Source organism: Coptis chinensis, chromosome 2, assembly GCF_015680905.1.
Source record: "Coptis chinensis isolate HL-2020 chromosome 2, ASM1568090v1, whole genome shotgun sequence".
Classification (NCBI taxonomy): Eukaryota; Viridiplantae; Streptophyta; class Magnoliopsida; order Ranunculales; family Ranunculaceae; genus Coptis; species Coptis chinensis.
In genome coordinates this window covers 65,897,164-65,917,738 of record NC_141457.1, presented here as the reverse complement: position 1 = coordinate 65,917,738, position 20,575 = coordinate 65,897,164, and the positions used below count along the sequence as shown (strand labels likewise).

The following is a 20,575-nucleotide window of genomic DNA, read 5'->3' as shown; positions in this document are numbered from 1 at the left end:
CGTTACGAAGAAAATGATTATGGAATGATTATGGGGAGATGGATAACGTTCAGAAAGCTCGCTTCTATTGATTGTTTGAGATGGATCAATTTATCGGTTGATTATTAGAAATTTTTGTTGGATAGGTTAGATAAATTGAGTTATGACTTATGAGATTGACTTGATTTTGTTGAATCAAGTGTTATTTGTTAATTAATTGTTATTTTTCTTAGTCATCAAATAAATCATGTAATATGAAAAAGTTCTTTCAAATGATTTATGTTGGTAATAAGAGTATGATTCCGGTTTACGAAAATGGAGTTCATGTATGGGTCTACATTTGTTAGTTTGTATGGATTTACAGGTTATATCGAGATATGCAGGAAAATTTGTGTGACAAAACATTTCACCGGCAGGTGCCCAAAAAAAAATTTTTAAAAAAAAAAACAAAAGTTTGTGACGGCTTCGAAGGACCTGTCAATTACCTATGCAATCTCTTGACGATTTTAATGTTCATCTCTTGATGCTTTTCGAATGAATAATTGTCGGCTGCAAAGCAAGCGTCATAAACATGTGTTATTTCTTGACGCTTTTCCTAGTAAACTATGACGGTTACGTAAAATATGTCATGTAAATAGCCCGAGTTATGCCATTTTGAATTGAATTTATGTCATATAAGTTCAAGTTTTAATGTCAGTTTCTTCAAAACCATCATCAAAATAATGACGGTTTTTGTTAACTTTTATGACGGGCTCTATAATGACGGCTCTTTCTTTAATAAAAAAATGTCATTACGCTTGTTTCATGACGGCAAAAAGCTGTCATTATAAGTCTTTTTTTTAGTAGTGTGCCTTTGACATTCTTTACAGGTCCATTTTTTTACCCCTTTGTTCATTTTGGTTAAGTATGATTGCAAATGATGCATTGGTAGACCTTAAAACCAATTTTTTTACATGGTTAACGTTTATAAATGCGGATTGGGAATTTTTAATTTTAGGACAATTAAAAATGCACTATCACTTGTTTAGTTGCGATCATATATAACCGATTATTGTTTTGTTCCTGTGACAAACATCACATTAGAGTTGCTTCACTGTTCACTTGACCCCGTTTCCTTATCTAGTTGTTAGATTATTAGGAAGTGGTATATGATGATATTTTGGTGATACCTAGACACAAGTGGTGAAAGTGACATCTCGTGTTAAGTAAAGTAATAGGCCCAAAATGTGGACATCTTAATACGGCCCATTTATACAAAAAAACAGCATTTTAGTCCACATCCAAAAAGTCAGACATCTTAATATACTATAAGGCCCATTGATACAAAAAACAGTCTAACAAATTATTGACACTAGAAACTTTGATAAATTAATTTATTGTATGATTTTCAATATAGTTAGGAAGTAAGATTTTTTATACATAATAATAAAATGAAAAAAAAAAGTATATAATTTGGTAAACATGTTCCATTTAAATGAGTAATTTGCATAATTATTTTTGTCATTAATTGAATGGCCATTGATTTTGTTAAATAAACGGGTTCTGTTACATATATGAATTTACATAATTATTCTTTTTGGCACATTAATTATGATAAGATTCACTGTTTGTGTGGGCTAATATGGAGGCTGCTGGATTAGAAATTTTAATTTTTTGAATGTTGTATTGTTGTTGTCTTGAGAGGGCAACTGGCCTGTTAACATATCATCATGTTGGTAGAAACTATAACGTGGCTACTCCCGCTCTATGTTAGGCATCTTTTGATGGGTTATTCAGTCTAGTCATGGACTCACCGAGTATTGAGTGGGAAAGTACGATATTTGAATCATTACAATATTCTGAAGCTAAAACTTTTTGGTACATAATAATTCGATCAAAAAGAATTAAAAAAATATCAATTATATGAAAACGGTCCCCGTTCTATGAAGGGTGCCAATTTATGTAATTTAAGTAAATAATTTAAAAATAAAAATAATACTTTTTTCATAAAATGTGAACTGAACATGTTCCGCCTATGAATTAAAGTGTAAATTAGGGAAAATAAATGATTGGTTGTCAAAATATAATCAATTAAAAAGTGTCGTTGACAGTTAAATTTTAAGAGTTTATTGACTTTTCCAATTTGAATTTGTGCATGAAAGAAAGATAGATTTTACTTTGTTAGTGGTTTGGTCATAAATCAAATTAATTATGTTTGTTGAGCTATTTTTTCCTTTTATTAATACTATATTATTATGCCTCAATGCCCTTTCTACGAATCATTACATTATTCTATAGTTAAAAAATTTTGATACATAATAATTCAAAAAATATTAAAAATAATCAAATCAATTTTATGAAAATGGTCCCCATTCGTTGAACGGGCTCAAAAACTAGTTATAATAAACACCTCACCTTATTGTTTCCTGCAGAATCATGGTAAGGTGGAGTTAGTTTACCGGCACGAAGAGTTATAGGGAGAGAAAATTTTGAGACCGAGAGAGCGTTTTTTAACAAAGATTCAACGAGAGAAAATATAGCCTCATGCCCTATTATGGACCCCCACCCCCTAGGCCCAAGCCCAGAATAGTATATGTTGTAGCAAGTAGCAACACTGCCAACAGGCTTGGGTCTTGAACCACAATCGCCACTGAATTTCTGTTTGGCTGAGCATCGTAATTTAGAAGTTGTATTAGAGAGTTAAAAAGAGTGTGAGGTTTTCAAACTTTCAAAGTCCATAGTTTAATTTGTATATAACTTAGGAATTAGTTGGTAGTAACTAGTAAGTGCGTGTATATTTGCATAGGTCGAATGTGCTCATCCACTGGCCACTGTAGCAATGCCCGAATTCTGAAAGAAAGGTTTATACACAACTAAAAAAAAGACTTATAATGACGCCTTTTAGCCGTCATGAAATAGGTTTAATGACGTGTTTTCATTAAAAAAACAACCGTTATTATAGAGCCCGTCATAAAAGTTTACCGAAACCGTCATTAAATTTATGACGGTTTTACAAAAAACCGTTATGTACTACAAAGATTTTATGTTAAAAATAGGGCTAAAACTGTCATAATAGACAATGAAATATTGAGTGTTACATAGTAACTGTCATTAATTTCAGTACAAGTGTCATAATTTTCAGCAAAAACCATCAATAAACATGTTCAATTTGTGATGGTTTTGGCAAAGCCGATCAGTCATAAAAATATACATTTTCTGGAAAAAAAAAAATTATTAAAAATTATTTTATACCTAGAAAATTGAATAAATCATTTAGCAAACAACTTAACATGATCACGAATGTAGCAAATTGTACTAGCCAATTCGTGATCTATTCACAAAACAGAATCAATTACATTCCACCATCTCAAAAAATTACATATATTTAACCAAAAATATCCACAAAATATGTCTAACAGAGAACGGTTTGCATGGTTTGAGTTTCATTCATCGAACCTTGTTCAAACTTAACCTGCAAAAAATCAAAGTCCAAAAAGAAAATAAGAAGAGTATCATTCGAAGAAAACAATGAAAGGAAAAAAAACGTTACTTCTGACAAAACGAAAGTGAAAAAAAAAACGTTACATTGCAACTTAGTTCCAGACCAGGAATAATGTAAACCATGTTATCAATTCGAATCAATCATTCAAAACTTCGACCACCTCTTACAAACATCCAGTAAACAATAAAGCACTTTTGAAAAATATATATAACTCCTGTATTTAGGAGTAGTAGCAACTGGAAAATGATTGCTTCTCATATTAGGACAAACCCTTAAGAATAAAGTTCTTTGAACTAAACCATAATTAATTGCAAAAGAAACATAAGATAATATGCCGAACACAAAATGGGAAAAAAACTTGTAATGGAGATTAATTACTTGATTCGGTTCCAATCAAGAGAAAGGACCTGTCTCATATTTTTGACATGGAACAGGTTTGAGCCACACTCCCTATGTTTTATGCTCGGTTTCTATAGTTAAGTCTTAAGCACTTCAAGTTGTTTCAAGGAACCAAGGAAACATCCATAGAGATCAAAATTCACCAACCTTTAAATGGGGTTTCCTGATTTTTCTAAATTGTGGCATCTTTTGAGATCTAGAACCCTAAAACAAGAGAAATTATTCTCTGAAATTGGGAGCAAGGCTAAGATACCTCAAGCTTTTTGGGAGCCATATATCCTGATAAACAAATTCAGTGTGATAATATAGTGCCATACTTCCTAGTAAAAGTAATGGCTTGTTCAATGGGAATAAAGGTTCTATTTCATGTAGCCTTAGCTATCTACAAGGTAAATGTTACCAACACTAACTGGAATTAGACACTCAAAAAAGGAAACAATAATTATATAGATACAAAGAAAAAAATTATTGGCAACAATGTGGCCTGACCTTGAAAAATAAAATTAGGAGAGTCAATAAAAAAAAGGTAGGATATATTAATTAAGTGTGTTCAAGGAGCAAAACTAGTTAGTTATTCATTATGTGAGAAGTTGGACAAGTACAAATGAAAATCACGTGGTAATTAATGCAGACCATAAGCACCTCACACTTCTATCTAAAACAAGGTAGTTACAACAGTAATGAAAAGGATAAAGTATATACACAAGTTACAAGAGTGCGTGACACCAGCTTCAAGTATAAAAAGGTGGGACACTCTTCTCAAACCAAGTTAGCTAGAGCACTTCACAGATCATGTTCAATGGAACTATAGACCACCAGGCATACTAGTAATCAATATGTATATCTGTTTGAACCTCCAGTTACCCAAATAAGCATGAAACATAAATGAGTACAAAAAACTAAACTTTGTCTGACATTTTATCAAATAAATATCACGCGCCTAGCTTGCCTAGCCAGTACCTTACAAAGTATACAACGCATGAATTTGTCTGACATTTCCATTTGTATACATGTTGTAGCTCCTTCTCTACCTTCCAAAAGCATGCAATCCATATAGAAGAATTGAATTCTAATGATTTGAAAAACTAACAAGGCAGAAAAACCTATTTTTTTGGTTCATCAGTTTCTACTGAAATTAGATCAACACTAAGCATAAATCAAATAAAACAAAAATCCTATCTTTCTCAACTGTTTTAAAATGAACTAAAGTTTTGATCTTCTACTAATTACTTGAACCAAATAACACAAAATCAGTTCAAACCCATAAAAAATTTTACCGAGAGAGAAGAAAGAATATCGTACCTTGAGAGATCGAGAAGCAACGAACGATCCTGAAAACTTTGGGTTTCTCTAACTAGAATAAACATAAATCCAAGCTATCAGAAAATATTCACCTCCCATGAAAAGAATGAAATAGAGAAATGTACATATGAAAACAATACAAATGTCATTCAACTATTTCATAATAAATATCAAATCATCTACAATTGGTTGAACAAAATATAATTTAAAACTAAGCAACGATAATTATGTATAGATCACATCATTTCCTGTCCTCATTGTGTTAGCGGGCCGAGAGATACAACTGAACAGAAAGGCTATAAACCAGGTGGTTATATATCTAATTTACCAATGTGTTTTCTCACTCTTATCCAAGCAACCTATCTCTTGACTCTTGAGTATCTATCTTCAATTGACTTAAGTAAGAAGTGAATTCAGTCACTCTCAAAGGTAACTTTTAATTTTCCCAATATCCTTTGATCTCGCTCTCGTTATTTATAGTTTCCTAATTTGCTATCGTTAGTTAAACATACTTAAGCATGCTATGTTTTCTATACAGTAAACCGCTACTTAAGCTTTCTATGCTTTCTTCATTGAGTGAAAGTTTGTGTACCATATAGCTATAGTTGTACTTAGATTTTTAAATCATATCATATTATTAGTGTTTTTGATATATTGATTGTTTCTAGTTATTAGAGATTTCTTTACATTTGAAGAATGCTTTGTTTGAAGGTTTTATTGTCAAATTTTAGTAAAGTTTTTTCTCATGTCTTATATATATATATATTTTTAATCGTTTTATTGGTTCTCTTGGAATATATTTCTCAATGGAAGAGTAAGTTGATTTTTTTTGTTTTATCTGTTTATTTTTATCAAAGTTTATACTGAAGTCAAGTTTTATTTTTTACTAATGTTTCTGTCTCAATTTTTTTGTTTTGTAGGCATTGTGCTTGTAAATTTATGATGTTTTTTAATTCTTCAAATGATATATGGTTGGCAAATGAGTATGCTTTTGATAACAGAGAAAGACTTTCTGTGTTTGATTTTTTTGAATATCTGATTAAAAAAGTCAAACAGAATAGGTGTTGTAGACACTATGGTGGCAATAATCGATATATAAATAGTGAAACTAAAAAGTTGGTTCTAAGTATGAGAAGGTAATTGAATGAGTATTATTTTTTTTTATACACAACCAGGAGGATTTATCATGTAACTTGCAAAAAAAGGAATAGTATTGTGAATTATGTATACCCATCCTCATACATGGAAGGGTGAATATTGGTAGTAATAACTAATCAAAATTTCGTGTATACCTAACATTTATATAGGTGCCTTTTAATATTACCCAAGCGGTTAAATCACCTTCTCTAAGATGAACAATAAGTTATTCAAAATATAAATCAAAATCTATAAATAATTTTAAAAAATGTATATATAAACTAAGATAGCCTGTTTGATCATTATTCGGCTTAATAAATATTTGATTTATGTTAAATTTTTGCTTAATAATAATAGCATCTAATCAATTTTTTTTTTTTTTTTTTTTTTTTTTTTTTTTTTGATAGTGCTAAGTTAGTTATGAAAATATTGATGCGCTGACTAATTAAGAAGCCTAAGCTAACCAACAGCATGTGTTGTTTCTATTTGTTGTGATGTTTGCTTGAAAGACTTGTAACCAAAACTTGAAAGTCAAAAAAACGAACAATGACAACTTATAGTGTGACTCAATAAATGCTGCTCTCATTTGCTACCAATATCAGTTTCGGTTTCATGTTTACTGCAAGTGAAAAGTATTACACAAACATATACCTAGTCACCTTGTATAGATTTCTTTTTGGTCATTACCATCCAGAGTTGCACATTCTTTTTAGCATTACTGCTCCATATATTGAACCTCCTCTGAGCTTTATACTTTAATAGCTTAATTGGTTCGCACATTCTTTTTAGCATTATTGCTCCATATATTGAACCTCCTCTGAGCTTTATACCTTAGTAGCTTAATTGGTTCACTGAACAGGTGACGTTTATGCAGTTTAGAAAATTGAAAAATAAATTAGGCAGCAAAAGATTTTAAAAAATTTATAACTAAATAGTTTTTGGGTTATACATGAAGTTGTTGATTTTCTAGTCTTAGTGTGCATCCCCTCCCTCATGATCATTCTCATACAGAATGTTTGTAAGGATTTTATATAGGTAATATACAGGTGGATCCAACAAACATTATTTCACTACACGGAAAAGAAAGAAAGAAAAAAGAATGAAATCCAATGAATATTAGTAGATATCCTACTTCTAAGAGTGTAGGAATTAGTAATTGAAACAAACAAATACCAAAAATCAAAAGTACAACACCGAAGATATATCATCAATGCTGTACACCCTTAGGATTATTAAATCGGGAATCACTTGGTTTTCCATCAACATGCTTTTTTCTCATAATTTTATATGCATGCAGTATATCAAAATACTTTTGTAAGTAAATAAAGATAGTATAAGTTGAGGTTCATTAACTTGTAATATAGAGAGGCGATGCAATAACATTTTGGCTCTTCAAGCCTAATGTTTAATGAATTCAACGTCAGTAACAACCAAATGTTAAAAAAAAAAGGCACTCACCACTTCAAACTAACTAAACCAATCGAGTAAAAAGTCATCAAGGGTCAAAACATATTACACTCAATCAAACCTCAATTTGCAAACTGTTCATGGGCTATGACTATACGAACCTACTCATTTAACTTCAGTTTCTAAATATTCATTTTAATCTATGAATCGAATTACAGTTGCATCAGAGAAGTATTGCCTTAAATTATGCCAATAAGCATTAATCAATGAGATTGTTGTCTTGTAACCAGCCACTTGTTCAATGGAGCCAAGTGATGATAGGATGATCGATATGTTTTCATTCTCCATACCCATCAACTTCTACATTTCCCATTTCATCTATACTCTATGGAAAGTATTACCTATGATTATAGCTTATATGAATACAACAAACTACCAGCTCAAAAGTGATTATACCAAGGAATATAAGTACCTCGTAGCACCCGAAGTTATTCGTTCATGTGCTAATACATATCTAGTTCCAAGAATATTTAGCAACCTAACCAAACATGTCTAGACGTGATGCAAGCAACAAAAGTAATCATGTGGTAGTGCCACCTAAAACCAATCTATTGCAACTTCATAAGATGGGAATGAAGTTAAAAGTGAAAAGAAAAAATTTAGAACATTATCAAATGAAACAATTAGAGAAAACAAATTTTGAAAGGAAGCGAAACATTCAACGATGTAAGGTGCTCAATTCTATGTAAGATATGTATATGAAAACCCGTACCAAATAACCAATGAACAAACTACCAACTTTAGTAAAAACATTAGTAGTGGTATACGAAGATTAAAAATATTTAGTATGTTATGCAAATGTGGCCTTATAATCTAATATACTTCAGCTAATGCACTAATCATGGTGTTTGAAAGAATAAATTTCAAGTAGTTACCTTAACAATTGACTCTTTAGTTCCTTGTAGAATTGCACCATTGCAATCAACTGACTACATGGCCTGTACATACAAAAATCAGCAAAAGTAATCATTAAGTTTTAAGCTTGTCTAAAACTGAAAAAAGTCTCAAAAAAAACTATTAAAATGAAACTGGAGGGATACACCTTACAGCAAAATGTGACTATAAGTTTACATAATGAGATTTCGAATTTGATCCTTATAACTTCAAGTTGTTTGTCCTTCGTCTCTTGCATTCATGCCAGACTACATTCAAATGAAAATGAGAATAAAAAGGATTAAGACCTGTTAGGTTTCTCTAATATCATACAATTATATAATGCTTATCGAAGCACAGTAGCAAATGAAAACTTTATTGACTAAAGGAAATTAATTATAAGAGCTTATCATTTTTGAGGAAACAGTCATGCGTTCGGCACATCAAGAATAATATTATAAAAATGATTTTGTGTAGTACAATAAAAACAAAACTGTGTGAGCCATATTCATGACCATGAACGTCATAGGTAAGAGGAGCGATAGAGAGACAAGTGAGCATCGGAGGGTCTTGGGCCCAAGAGATAGGCCTAAAGAGACAAGTGGGCCTCGAATGATATTGGGCCAAAAGTTATGAGTGGGCCTCATATGGTATGAGGCCATAGAGATGGGCCTAAAGAAGAAAGCCCAGGGACTTTGACCTAAAGGAGGGAGAGGAGGGCAAGAGAGAGAGAAGAAAAAGGAAGAGGAGAAAGGGAGGCGACAGAGGAGGAGATGAGGGAGACATTGGAGGTTAAGGGGTAGGAATTGGGCTCATACAAAAACATGCAACACTAAAAGGCCGAATATACATAAAACTTTAGTCTATCCAACCTCATCTGCTACTATATATATTTTTGTAAGAAACATTATGCAACTGTTTAACGCAAATATACAATGAGAATATCCAACTTTATTACACTCTTTAACGCAAGTACACAACAGAATATTTTGATTTTGATGGCAAGCGGCAACGTACAATTTCATCAAAAGATAACTGGAATGCGCTAAAACTATGCAAGTAATTTATACTAACCCCTGGAGATGTAGATAAATAATTCGATGGCGCTTATGGTGCCAAATTGACAATTTAAAATAGCACACAAAGCTCAATAAAAAAAAATCGATGTAGAAAAAAAAATATATCATTTAGATTGGATTCAATTTAAAAAACGATTTCAAGGTGCAAAATAATTAACCTACGAAAATTAGTAGAATGATCAAAGCTAAGCTCGCACTTTGCATTTGCCTTGGTTTTAGAATATGTAGAATATTATACATTTTCTTGATTCCAACGTATAAGACAACCATTAAAGGTAAATATTTGGTTCCAAAATAGGCGAATGAACTAAGTCAAAAAGAAAACAAACAGTACCCAAAAACAGACTCAGATGAGCTAAGTAAGCGAAATATGTATGGTTTTATTTTCTTCCACTAATCTATCTCTTAATTGGCAAAGATATAAACAAAATTTCCAATTCTTGTGTCGAAAAAAGAAGAAGAAAAAAGTTTTTGACTTACAATTATATTTTAGTAAATTAAAATAGATTCAAATGAGAAAATACAAAGATAAAAAGGTTTTGAAGGAATATGGGAAAAAGATAAATGTGCATAGAAATAACTTACATTTTCGTTTGCCTTGGTTTGCTATGTTAAACTTGTTGCCTATAGAATTATTTTATTTGTTTGTTGGGATTTTTTGATTTTTTTTCCCTAAATAATGAAAAAGGGTTTGGAGTGGTGGAGATTCGTTATGGGGAAGAAGTGAATAAGAGAAATAAACCCATCGTTAATTTCAATATTTCACCAATTAAAACCTCTAATTGGAATTTCCAAATTTCCATTCTATTTTTCTGTAAGTCTCGAAAAGAAGAGAAAACTGGAGGATAAGAAGAAACTATGAGCTCATCAGCCTCCACCAAATCCGTACTTCCTTCCTAACATGATTAACTGGAGCTAATCATAGCCAGCAAGCACGCCATCACCAGCAACTACTCGGAGGATGTTAGCACCCACCACCATTGAAGAGAAACTTAGCACCCACACCCTCGAAGAGAGACTTAGCACCCTCATTTTTTCAAGATCTGAAAAAATGCATCCAGCGAACTCTTGTACTTCACAGCATCACCGGAAGTCATCATCATTCTTCTACGAACAGTGTCAAAAGGATAGGATGCAAGACCAGCACCATTTGAGATCGACCAACCCATAGCAAACTTGCAAAAGAAACTACCCTGAGATCGTCCAAACAAAGACCAAACATATTAATATCTAAAAGCATGAAAACTAACAATGGGCAGAAATAAGATCAAAAAGGCATTTAACTAAACCGTACCAATGCCTATAAACCATATGAAAATGCATACATGCTGGATCAAAGTAGAGGAAACACATTTGTATAACTGCCTCTAATAACGTTCACACAATCCTAAAACTTAATTGAATAGCTACAATAAATCTTTCTATTCATATGCATGTAGACTGCAATAGACTGCTACTCATATGCTGGATCAAAGTAGAGGAAACACATTTGTATGACTGCTATGATTCACCCAATCCCAATGCTTACTTGGATTGCTAGGAAGGAACTCTCTACTTAAATGCATGTGTAATGTTGAATCCTTGAGAATGAAGTTTTTAATTCACAATCCCAGAACCCACAAACATAATAATTCCCTCTACAATATAATAGCAATCTATCAAGCTGACAACTATTACTAACACACAGACAAGTCATGCTGATAAAGAAGAATTGAAACTAAAATGAAAAGAGAAAACATCAAAAACTAACCTGTAAATCTCCAGTTAATAGAACTGGCTTCAAAGAATCATACATTTCGAAGTATAGACCCCTGTAAACAATAATTCCATCACATGAAATGTTAAAACCACGGTAAAGCCCAGCAAAACCATCGGACTTTAAAGTCTTCTTATAGACATCAATCAGACCATTGAATTGTCTCTCCCATCCCTTCTTCGAGGACTTTGCATCGTTAGCCAGACCGGTTCGAGCGTAATCCAGGGATAGACAAAGAGAAGGGATGAAGCACCTGCAACGCCTCCATATCCCAAGTTTCCTACAAACCATTCCCAGTAGCCATCTCGATCTTTCTTGAAGTTAAAGAGCCTCATGAAATAATCCTTAAATGCAAAGTTCAAGGCCTGGTGCAAATTACAGAATATTTGTTCATATACAACACCCAAGATATAAAACTAACTTTGCTAATTGTTGTATCACACTCTCCTTACTCTTCACTCTCACTAATGTTCCGTCTAACTCTCCTCTATAATGAGTTTTCAACCCCTTTTTCCCTTCCCATCTCTTTCTCTTTATACCCCTTCCATCTTTCATCCCAAACGTCCACCTGTCTTCACATCACTCGGTCCCCCTTCGTCTCGTACATCTACCACGTTCGCAGTTTAGGTATCCGCAGCCATGTTCCCTTACTCCTTAACTTCCCCTGTTATGTTGCATCCCAAACAGCTCACCGCTGACCTAGTCCACTTACTATTCTTAGGCCACTACAAATGTCCCTTCTCGACTCTGCAGTCATCTAATTGGTCTGGGGTCGAGAACTCCCACCGCCCCTTTCCTCCCGCATCTAGTTGTCCTCTTCTACTTCTGCATCGGTACGCGCATGCTACTAGGTGCACTCATCACGCGCACCTCTTTAGCTACTCCTCGTTCTTCGTGCCTCCACGCGTCATCTTCTTGCTAGACCACCTGACGCCTCTTCAATTTCTACACCCTACCGAAATTACTTTTTTGCCCTTCCCCTATTTAAATCATGCTCATTCTTCTTCCTCCCTCATTTTATTTCTCCCCTTTCTACCTGCTTTCCCTTTGCCTCGTCAATTCTTTTTTTTCCATTCGCTCTCCGGTACACGCATTTCTTCAGTGCTCTTTTCGGTGACTCTCTTCTCCTTTGGACACTCCCCTCAGGTTCATTATCTTCTTCTCTCATTTGTCTTGGTACGTTTTCTTTCCTTCATTTCCTTTTGTTTGTAACTGTTCTTGAGTTTTCCCCCTCCCTTGAGTCTGTTTATCTCCCCTTTTTGATGTCGGAATCCGAATCCGGTGACTTCTCATCTTCCCCATCTAATACGATAGCGTCCACACCTCCACTGGCCCCGGCTGCGACCCCCTCCACCTCTAGGCGGCTCATACCCTTGCTCCTGCCCCCTTCTCGATGTCGTAGACTTAACTTGGACGCAATTAGGGTTGCCTATTGGGTTCCGACTTATGTATTACTAGAACATGTGCCCTCAGTCACCCATTATCCTCATCTGGTTCCCCGCGGGCCGGGGTACCTCATAGTTATCGTAGGTCAAATTGTTGCCAGTTTGCGGCTTCCCCTCATACTATTAGACGTCAAGGTGTGCAACCATTTCAACATCCCTCCTTGCCAAGGCATTGGGAACTTTTGGAGGATTATGTATGCCGCGAACGTTTACAATAAGACAGGCGAACCCAAGATAGCTGGCTGATAAATGTAAAAACTAACGTTTACCTACTCTTAACTATTTATGCTAGGAATAAATAAAAGCATGTGGATTTACTCTAGATCAAAGTTTCTACTCTCGATTATCTTGCGATATGGTAGAGTAAAGAATTCGTTCCACTCCTAGTTTCTTAGACGTAACAGTTTTACTAATTTAAACAATTCTATAATATCAACGAGAGCAATAATTGAATTAAACTAATATGGTGAAAATAGCTAATTACGATATGCTAATTTATACTATGGTAATTTGATTATAAGATGTGAATGGGAAGAGAGGTATTAGGGGGATTTGATTCCACCTTGATTAAACCTTAATAAGCTAGTATAGATTTGTTGTAATCCTAATTTTTATGTTTTCACATAAAGGTTGGGTCTTTTCAATCTCTAATTATTCATGGCAATTTCTACCAACTAATAATTAGCATCTGAGGCAATTTCAATCCATTCTCATGGTGAATTAACTACCTTCTAGAATGCAATAGATTACTACAACTTATTCTACACTAACACATTAAGTCTTCATCAAAGCTTCATCAAATCCCTCTAATAGACGTTTAGCTAAGATTCATTAGACTATCATTAATAGAAGAATGAGAATAAGACATAAGACATAATTGAAACAATATAAATAACTTAGCATTATTAATGGTGATTAGGCTAATAAAACAATAACTTGGGTTTTGACTTAAGAAGAAAACTAATTATTATCTAATTTATTAACTAAGAAGAGATCTATGAATTAAAAACTAAGTTTAACTAATGGAAGGGTTAGATAATAGAGTTTAGCCTTACTCCTCTTTATATAGGAGATGGCTAGGTTTATAAATTCGTGCATGGGCTTTAGGGCTATGTTTTGGGCCATTAAATCAAGCCCAAAACCTAATTACTTAAGTCCAAAAAGGGTTTCTCAACTGTAAATTACTAAAATAGTGTTTTGTCTATTTTTGCTCTTTTGATTGGATCAAGGCTTACACCATTAGAAAGATTTTTCCAAGCTGGTCGTTTTGACATATAATAGGCAAAATTCCAAGGTCTGAGTCCAAAGATACGGCCTGCAGAAGTTTTGTTGACTTTTATGCTCTATTTCTACCCGCGTTGACTTTGGCTTTTCAGCTTTGACTGGGCCTTAAAAAGATTTTTTCTCTTTGAATTTTGGCCTTTAATCATAGAACTTCTTAGCAACCAACCTTAGCTCCTTTCTCTTGTAAAAGTGACATATTTCTTCACATATTTGACTCCAATACTTCAAATACACAAAAACACGTAAACAATACTAACTCTTATTTATTAGACACATAATTGGTCTAAATGTAATATTATTAAGGGGTTAAAACTACAGTTTTAGGCTCTTATCAAACCACCTCCAAACAACATTTTGCTTGTCCTCAAGTAAATATGAGAAATTAAAATAAGTGACTAAAAATAGAGTTCTAACTAATCTTGTTTCGCCGAGTGCGATTGCATTGACCATAAAGATGTCCATCTTGCCCAAAACCCGAAAAAAAAACCCGCACCGAATCCTGTCAAAACTGGAACCCGAACCCAGATCGAAATACATAGGCTAGGGTTTGGTTACACTTTCTAAATCCAAACTAACCCGAGCCTGACCCGATAATTTATCCCTAAACCCGTTAAAAGGGCTAAAAACCCTGAAACCGAACCCAGATCGAAATCGAACCCCAAATCCGGTTTCAATTACATACTACTAATCTCATATAAAAGAATGAGTTAGATAAATATTTGGATTATGATCTCATTCATGTTTACAATGATGAGTTATTTAATATATTAGATTATAGAAAAATTTATGTCGGGATTTCCAATTTTTTCAGTAATTTCACTTGATCATGTGTCTACAGTTCCTTCCGAGTCCATCTATTTTTAAATCATATGAAAGAATTATGTTTGAGTATAGGTGATAATTAATTCCAAGTTCATTAGAAGTCTTATTTTGTTTGAAAGATTGGTGGATAGCCGAAGAAGGAATAAAATGTAGATATATATTTCAAATAAGATTTATTATTGTCTTATTTCTTCATTTATACTGAGTTTTATCCTACCCAAAACCCGAGCCCGATGGGTACCCGAAATAGAGGGTTAGGGTAGGGTTTGGTCACACTTCTCAACAAAATACCCGACTCTGAACCAGACCTGCTGAAACCCGATCCGGGTTTGGGTAACCCAATACCCGTTCAAAACCCAAAAAGTCGGGTTTGAGCCGGGTCAGGTACCCGTTTAGACATCCCTAATTGACCATATGCAATAAGGCCTTAAACCACTAGGAATTCCCTAGTGAACGAGTTATAGCCTCGTAAGAGTTTTCCAGATAAGGTAGTCACAAACTTTATCTATATTATAACGACTAAGAAATAAAAATTACTGTTTTCTTATTTATTCTCAGATATTTATACATCTAACTAGCAATTAATACAGAATAATCAATTCGAAATCTAAGCTAATACGTGTATAATAATCAATCATCTACGGATAAACATATATATAATGAACTATGCTATGAAATATAATAACATGTATGTTTCTGAAACTTTGGAATATCGTCCTTAAGTAGGTCCTCACAAATATGTCAAGACAAAAACACTCTGATTTTTCCACTCAAGTTTCTCTCACCCCAGTGCGCATTGGGCACACTTTACCTTACAAACTCAATGATGTACAAGGAAGCTAAAGTCGATCAAACATATCTGCCACTTACTATCACACTAACATATTCCTAATTGAGTTAGAGGTATTTATTAGGTGTTGCGGGGATTAGGTGATGGTTTAAGAATGAAGAAAATGGATATTCAAAAGGATAAGTATAAGATAATAGAGTCTTCAAAATATGTAACTAGAGAAAACCTTGTTCTTACTTTGCTTCTACACTTTGTTTCCATTCTTAGCCATATTTTTCTTTTTCATTTGGCTTTTGACTCCTTTGGTTCTGTTTTTGGAGTTCTAACTTTTTATTTTATTTATTTATTTATTCTTTGGATGGAAACTTTCTTTTCTTTTCTTTATTTCATCTCTATTTTCAGACTCATTCAAAAGTGGGTAGGCTAATTTTATTTTTATTTTATTTTGTTTTGTTTCTTATAAAAGGGTACAGGATTTGTGGTTTATGAAAAGGCTAAAGAAAGGCTCAGAAGGGCGACTAGCAGAAAATAATTTCATATAGGTTTGAATTTCTGGCTATATTAATCCAAAAAAGGACTAAATTCTCGTTTAGGATATGGTATAGTGATCAAGCAAGTGGACGTGTGATTTCTCTATTCGGACTTCTCCCTTGTGTCATTACTCAAATATTTCACTCATATAAGGCTTTAAAGCTATATTCTCACAGGAATTGTAGAATAAATACTCTAGCCTAGATTTCAAAAACTTACTGCCAATACAAACATAGATGTTCATGCAATATATTTATAAAAAGATGCAATGACTATTACCTACATATTAACCTAAATTTCTAGAAACTATTCTAATTTAAGAGCTAACGTGAAACTTTTAGACTAATATCATCATGGAGAAAGAAACAATACCAATATTCCTAATTGCATAGTATAAATACTTATTATTTATATAAATATTTTTTATTTTTTTACTAGAAAACAAGTGCATATATATATATATCCTAATAGGTGTCTTAAATTATGCGTGTTTCTATGCCACCCCCAAACAAAAACATGTTTTATCCTCAAAGTATAGAAATAAAAAGGATAGGAAATACCATGGAAACGCGGGAAAATTTAAGAACACCTGCAAAACAAATTTAGAACATACTAATATAGATAAATAAAAACAGACGTAACTCTATATGAGTTTCACCCGTTATGGGAATAACAAAAATTAAATTGCTTGGGACATAAGCAGACAGTAACAAAAAATAAAACTTACCTCATATCCATCAATTAAGCGTTATCCTCCTCTTCTATGAAGAAGTGAGGTTCCTTTGCATCCTGCCACGCCATGACAATTTGTCAGGCCTTACACCATTTATCATCTACCTTTGCTAACCTGTTAAGTGCCACTTGGTCGGATGGGGTGTAAGGAGCAACCCAATTAGGTTGTAGCCTCCACCCCGGCCAAGTCATTGCACGGAATGAGCGTATAATGCAATTGGTGGGTCTCACAATGTCAACCCCAACCCAATCTGTGAAACGGGTACAAAACTCAAGAAAGAAACATAGCATTATGCGGCAAACCAAAACAGACATAAGAAGGTACTTATGCTTCATACTATGGGATCGTGCTAAACAAGATACTAAGGTCTGGGGAAGGTCATAGAGCATACGTCCCTCAGCTAGAGCAAGGAAGACGTCACAAGTGGCGTTATTCGCAGAAGAAAAATGCCATTCCCTTAGGATATTCAGCATGATAAAAAACAAAACAGTGCCCATGTAAAGGGATAAGCTACTAAGGGCTACGTTATATTGCCCTTGGTCCTATACACGAAAAATCCCTGCCCCATAGGTCTCATGCAAAAACTCATAGTTGTAGATATACATATTATCAACCAAATAGCCCCATGAGTTTTGGATTTCAGCAGGCATAGAAAGTCCAATAGCAAAGGCCAACAAGAACTTGATTAAATCTATTATTTCATCATCACTGGTGACAGAGAACGCTTGTTCCCCATCCGGTCGATAAAAGAACTTACAATGATCATAGAAATAACTTGTATGTGCAGGAGAATATAGTTCATCAGAGCTTACCATTAGAGGCTGCCATCCTGCCTGTATAATCAAGTCGCAGAACCAAGACCCATAAGTGTCACTCTCGAACAAATCTTTGAAGGACTGCTCCGGTATGATTTGAGGAGACTTCATATCAAACAAACATACTATGGAACTCCTAGAAGTTACTGCGGAAGAACCCAAAAATTAGAACTAAAGTTGTGCTGCGGTGAAGGCGCGGGCGTGCTCAAGATAGCCTATGGAAAGGCGCGGGTGCGCTTAATCTAACAATAATTCTAGTAAGTTGGGCGTAGGCGTGCTATGTGTATAGGCAAAAGAGGGCGCGGGCGCGCTCCGGGTGCTGGAAGTGCTCTGAAGTGAAAGTGAAAGTAAAAGTGAGAAATGCAAGGTGAGAGGTGTGGTGTTAAGTTTAGAGTGAACCAAGGATTCATAGAGGACTAGTTTCTTAATCTAAGTTCCACAAGTTGCCCAAATTGTTAAGGCAAGATGATGGAAAAAGAAAATTTCTAAATCCAAAATAGAAACAGACCAAATGCAGACTCCAAAATCAAACCGATAGCTTTTTGGCTGGAATTAAAATAGCAATCATCCAATTTCTAATCCTTGAGGTTGCACAAACCAAGAGTAGCTAATTCTAGCTACACTATATTTAGCAGCATGCTCACATAAACCATATTCTCACAACCTTGCAATATTAACTTCCAAAATAGGTGGATAGGGTAAAATACAATGCTAAACAAATAATGCCACCCCCAAACAAATCGGGAAGGTGGGATTCATGAAAAATAGATAGCATGCTTGAACAAAAAATTAAATTAACTTGAAATTCAAATTACAATTAATTACTCAAAAACAATTACATAATTCAATATTAACTACTTAACTAAACAACTAAGAATCCAATTCTACTAAAAATAGGGAAATTTCCTAACAACAATAATCTAATCAACAACTAGCCACGAGATGAGGATGGGCCAGAGCCATCCGTCCTATGTTGACGACACTCATGCCTCCCAGAGTCAGCAAAAGAAGAACCCTCATGAGGTGGCAGGTGTCGCAGAACTTCTACTTGAAACATGCGATGTTGCTCCATAAAGACATCCGTGGCTTCCCAATGCTCCGTATTACTCTGGATGAGAGTCTCCATGTTATCCTAGATGTCCTGGTGACTATCACTGAGCAACTGAATATTCTGCTACAGCTTAGCTTGGTTACTGAGAACGGTACCCTGCCTAGTCTAAATAACTTCACATAGGTCATTCAGAGAATGTTGGCATGTACGTACAAATCATCTCATACTGAGTATGGAGAGTTCGCAGGCCACGATGAAGTAACGAGATGCAGGCTACATCCGTAGTAGCCCTTTCCAAAGCATCCGCATCAAAATACGTTGTGTCGGCCTTATCGTCCTCATCCGGTGCCATCTCAAAACGCCTAGCTTCCGGCAAATTCCAATCCCTCTTAATACATTCTCGATAGATACGTGCATTTTCATGCAACTTCAAATTAATCTTACCAGTCTTCGGAACACCTCCCTAATACATCATAACCTTCGTAATCAATGTAAGGAAGCCTATGGTAAATTTACCAACCACTCTAATCTCACTTAACAAAAAGTCGAGGATGCAAAACTCATACCTCTTGTTTTGAAGGATCCAGAGAATGTGCAGGCAATTCAAATTGATGTCACTTACTTTCGTGGTGGCAATCATATTTCTACCAACCCATTGAGCCACATCCAGCTGGTTTCATCTCAGAGACGTCTGACGAACACAGTGCGAGTTTGGATTGTAAACTTTCTCCAAGACAGTCTCCGTCATCAACGGACCAATTCCACCAAATTGAGATTCCTACATTGTGAGTACAATGGGTCTTTGGTCAATGCCAGTAATCTCAGACAATACTGTTGTAGTCAATTCCCTCCGACTACCATTCACCTTCACAAAAATCCAACGACCATCAATCTCCCTCTTCTTATAAATATCATACACCAAATCAGTGTGATAAAAATCCTCCTGAGAATACCACAATCCATGCCACTTTCTAATAACCATTTCGGCACCGTAAAAGGGGAAAAATTGTGTTTGAGTAAAAACTTGTTTCGGAAGAATCTTTGGTGGTTGAGGACCCATTGGGTGTTGGATTTTGAATTTGGGGTGAATGTAAGGTGGGGAAGAGTGAATTAAACTCTATCGAATTTTGGAGTGAGGTCGCGGGGTTTTTATTTATTTATTTTGGTCGGTGTTCTTGGAGGCGGAGAAGAAGCAGACTCGCAAAGGGTTTTTCTCTCTCTCTCTCTCTTCTGTCTTTGGAAATCATGTGCGAGTCACGTGAGTATGTAGGATAAACCGTTTTGGGCATAAGCCCAAAACAAATTCCGAAATGCCCATCCTGTCCAATGCCTTGTAAAATTTAAAACTAAAATTTCTGATTCGTTAACGGTCCGATTTTGGCGAATGAGCTATAAAAATGATCAGCATAGAAAATGCAATACAATGATCTATATAAAACTTAAATCTAACCGTGGTTGACATATAATAAGATAGATATCGCCCTGAAGTGCATGAATGACATAAGTTATGTGATTAAAAGAACTTTAAATTAATAGATAGTGTCAGCCCGAATCAAAATATGACTAAACGGCATAAACAACAAGAATAGGAAGTTGAGTGATCAAAAAAGGGAAAGACCAACACCCCACCC

The 20,575-nt window shown here is 34.5% G+C and overlaps 1 pseudogene; it reads right to left on the bottom strand.

Annotated features, from left to right (window-relative positions):
- Nucleotides 1-10,584: 10,584 nt before the first annotated feature.
- LOC147517230 (ADP/ATP translocase 2, mitochondrial-like) lies at nucleotides 10,585-12,641 on the bottom strand (annotated as a pseudogene).
- Nucleotides 12,642-20,575: the final 7,934 nt, after the last annotated feature.